Genomic DNA, 4366 nt, shown 5'->3' on the forward strand with positions numbered 1-4366 from the left:
ATGGGGATAATTAATGAAAGCCATCCTGATGAGTTCATTCTACTAGGCTTTGCTGACTGTCCTTGGATAGAGCTTCCTCTATTTGTTATTCTTCTGATAACATATCCCATGGCCCTGATGGGAAACATCTCCATCATTCTGGTGTCCAAGTTAGATCCCAGTCTCAACAGTCCCATGTATTTCTTCCTCACCAACCTCTCCTTTTTAAACTTATGTTTAACCACAAGCATTGTGCCTCAGATGCTGTTAAACCTGAGAAGCTCTAAGACCATTAGCTATATGGGGTGTGTAGTTCAGCTCTATTTCTTCAGCATAATGGGGAGTACAGAATGTCTTCTCTTGGCTCTCATGTCTTTTCATCACTATGTGGCCATCTGCAGACCTCTGCACTACACTCTGATCATGAACCAGCGTGTTTGCCTTCTATTAGCATCCATTGTGTGGTTGGGTGGAATCACCTATGCTATATCAGAGGTCACAACTACACTGCAGTTGCCACTGTGCGGCATGAATAAACTGGATCACTTGGTGTGTGAGATCCCAGTTCTGTTAAAGACTGCCTGTGGTGAAAAAGAAGTTAATGAATTCACACTCTATGTGGTGTGCATTTTTATGTTAGCTGTTCCTCTGTCCTTAATTCTTGCCTCCTATGCTAGTATTGCACATGCTGTACTTAACATTAAATCTTCTGAACGAAAGAAAAAGGCCATCAGGACATGTTCCTCTCATCTCCTTGTGTTTCTCTTATTTTATGGTCCATCCATCAGCATGTACCTTCAGCCCTCCTCATCCATTCATTACAAAGGACCAGCCCAAGTTCATGGCCCTCTTCTATGGAGTGATGACTCCTACAGCCAACCCATTCATCTACACCCTGAGGAATAAGGAAGTAAAGCGTATTAATATTAAACAACCTGGTGAGGAGCATTTTCAGTTCAAAATAAACATATTTAGATATAAAACGAAGTTATAATAATGGGAGGATTATAAAGGTTTCTCTTATATCTCATTCATATCCTAAATTTCAGGTTATAGGTTCCTTTTGCAAAATCTATCATATTCATTATGTTATTTATTATCACATTAGGCAAGAATGATACTTGGCTAATATGCACCAGTATGGTCACACCATTCTTGAAAATACATTAAAATAATTCCATTTGGCTAGTTCATACTGAAATAGTGACTTTGTAAAGTAGCAAAAAGAAAAAAGCTAAACTATAAATTTCAATATAATTGCATTAGCTCTATCTAGACCTCATAAAAATGGAATGATGATCATTCATCCATAGACTTTCCAGAAATGTCACTTGATAAACATTTCATCACTCTGTGAGTTGTTCCAACCCTATGTGGACAACCCAGCTAAACTATGTATTTTACATAATCAACTCTATTCTGTTAGAGATGGTTGAATCTTAAAATTTCATCAACTTCTATTATGTGAATGATTTTACTTCTTGAAAAAAAGCATTGCTATTTTTTTGTTTAGCAAATATGTACTCAGTGATTTTGTATTATTAATTAAATAATTTATAACTGCTGGAAGGGATAAGATGGTGAAACACAGAAGACAGTACATTCCAGGTGCTCCATGTATCTGAATTGAATGGGAGGAAATTCTCTTTCTCAAAAAATTGGATGACTGAGGGAATTCATTGTAATTTAATACTGGACAGTCAGTGACTCTGAAAGACTCAGAGATTTTGAAGTTTCAAATAAAAGATAAGAAAACGTTGATCAGAGCCTACCAAATGACAGTCACATTGCAGAAATCAGGGTAACACAACACAATGGACAAGATTGTCACAAAAATACCTTTAGAGTAAAAAGATGCTCTTGCCAGGCTGGCAACCTGAGCTGGGTTCACAAGAGCTGGCTACACCAATAACTTAAGAAAACGGCGAAAGAAGCATATAACACACAGAAATACCCTTTGCTTGTAGAAATTAGGGAAGGCTCTTGACCTTAAGGGTCCATTGGAGAAAGAGTGAGACACTTGAAAATTCTTTATTTATTGGGGAGAAAGACATTCAAGAAAGTTCAACCCAAAAGAGCCAAGGGATTGGGTTTTATGGGGGTGTATCCCAGTCTCATTGGGTGACACCCACTCCCATAGCTTCATTCCTATGCTCAGCAGAGATGAGATCCACCTGCTTACAGGTGCAGTAGAAGCCAGTATCCACAATTACATTGCTCAAGGCTAAGGGTACTCAGCTCCTAAGTGGCAGCTCCCAACAGAAACATGGTTTGGTGGTTTCCACCCTGATCTCTCATCTTTGACTCCTATCAGGGTGAAGGCAAATGACAGTGACTTTACTCTAAGTTTTATAAGGGTTGTGGAAGGTGACTTAATTTATCAGGATATGCCTGATAACAATATTGAAGGGCTCTGTAGGCTTGCCTGGTGGGGACTGCAGTTTTATTTTAAAATGGAGTTGCTTAGGCTAAGGCCATCCTTACACCTGGGCACAATCCTCTGCACCTGTTTTAGTTGTACTGGTCCAGGCATACACTGGGCCCCAAATAAGACAAGTGCTGGGTCAGGCTGGCAATGCCCTTTATGAGTTCCAAAACTCTTGCCTCTGCAAACCGCTATGGGGCCACTTGCAGATGATAGCCACAGCAACTCTCCACTCATTAGCCAGAGATTCTGATCAATTATTTGTGAGATCAGGCAGTGGGCAGCGACCAAAGGCAGATTTAAAAAGGACCTTGGAAAGAGACTTACTCCTGGGTGGAACTCTATCAGACTGACAGAGTGGACAGGAAGAGAGTCTGAGAAGAAAGGGGGGGGGAGGGGGGAAGTGGGGGGAGGAAGGGCTTGACCTTACTTGGATTTATGGGGCTCACAGCAGGAAAGGAAAGGCTTGGGACAGGAAAAGGTGTTTTTAGAGTCCCTTGTCCTGCTGGAGTTGGTCCGGGAAGCTGGCTGAACTCCAGGATTGGCCAGGAGACCCTGTTTTGATTGACAGGCGGTAGCCAGGAGATTCCGCTGATTGACAGGCATTTCCATGGGTGCCTGACTGATGTTTCTTTCCTGCACTCAGGCTTCTTGGTGCTTTGTTCTTAAGTCATTGCCACCAACCTGACCACATTATTATTATTATTATTATTATTATTATTATTATTATTATTATTATTAGTTCTGGGGATTGATCTGAGGGACATTCAACTTATGAAGCACATTCACAGCCCTATTTCATATTTTATTTAGAGACAGGATCTCACTGAGTTGCTTAGTGCCTCACCATTGCTGAGGCTGGCTTTGAACTCATGATACTCCTGCCTCACCCCTCACACCACTGGGATTACAGGTGTGCCCCACCATGCCAGGCCTAATGAATTTTTAATGATCAACTTGTCCCACCTTCTCTGTGTCAGTTATGATCAACCTCCCACTCTATTCCTCATGTTATTCAAAGCCATTTTATTCACTCATCTCTTTCTATCTACCCCTAACCTCTGTTGTGGGCTGATGATTCTGAGGGTGATAACACCAATCAATCTGATGTGTCTCTAATGTATTATTTCTTATGATTAAAGTTTTGAAGTTCTGTATCTCTGTGATTATTTTACTAATATTGCATTTTAGTGAAATCCCTAGGTACCCACCTTGCTGAAAAGGAATACTCCTGCTGAATCTTGAGCTGAGCAGCAATTAGAGAGTGCACCCTGTAAAGCAGAAAGGGGCATGTGAGATCAGGAGCCATGGAACTAGAAAGAGGCATCAAAAGGTTTATTGGGGAGGTGCTCTCAGTTGAGGTTCACCAGTCCGTGAAAGGGTGAGGGAGGCAAGAATAATGCTAATAAGGGAAACTGGAGGTAGGAGAGCCAAGGCCATTTAAGTTGCAGCTACTGATGGTAAGTTGGCCCAGCTGAGTTTAGGCAGATCATGTCTACCATGGGTTGGTCAAGGCTGATTGAATTGACAGGGCAATTGCTTCCCCCAGCAGGAACCATGGCAGTCTGGTGGTTGGGGTCCAGTTGCCATATCAGCTTCTGATTGGCCATTTTGGGTATCCTCAGCCACTTGGAAAGCCCTCGCCTACAGCCAGCCCCCATGAAAGAAGAGGGGGAAGGGAAGCCTGCTGACCTAACATCCCCTTCCTCTAATTTGCCATTTTTCATCAGTTTCACCTTGAGTATTTGAAGAATACTGGCCAGGTATTTTGTAGAATGGTTCTTAGTTGTTATTTGTGTGCCCTTCCTAATAATGAGAGTAGAGAATAAGGATGTGGGGGAGAAGAAAGCAGAGGGTAAGTGTACTTCTCATCCCTTCACTGTAGTGGGTGCACAGTACCTATATGGCTTCATTGATAGATGTGCAAAAATTAATCACTTGGTGAAGGTACTGTTCTCAGTA

At 41.8% G+C, this 4366-nt stretch overlaps 1 pseudogene; it reads left to right on the plus strand.

Moving 5' to 3' along the window:
- Positions 1 to 944, plus strand: LOC101958265 (olfactory receptor 2G3-like; annotated as a pseudogene).
- The last annotated feature ends 3422 nt before the right edge of the window (positions 945 to 4366 follow it).

This window comes from Ictidomys tridecemlineatus, chromosome 8 (genome assembly GCF_052094955.1).
Source record: "Ictidomys tridecemlineatus isolate mIctTri1 chromosome 8, mIctTri1.hap1, whole genome shotgun sequence".
In the NCBI taxonomy this organism is placed as follows: Eukaryota; Metazoa; Chordata; class Mammalia; order Rodentia; family Sciuridae; genus Ictidomys; species Ictidomys tridecemlineatus.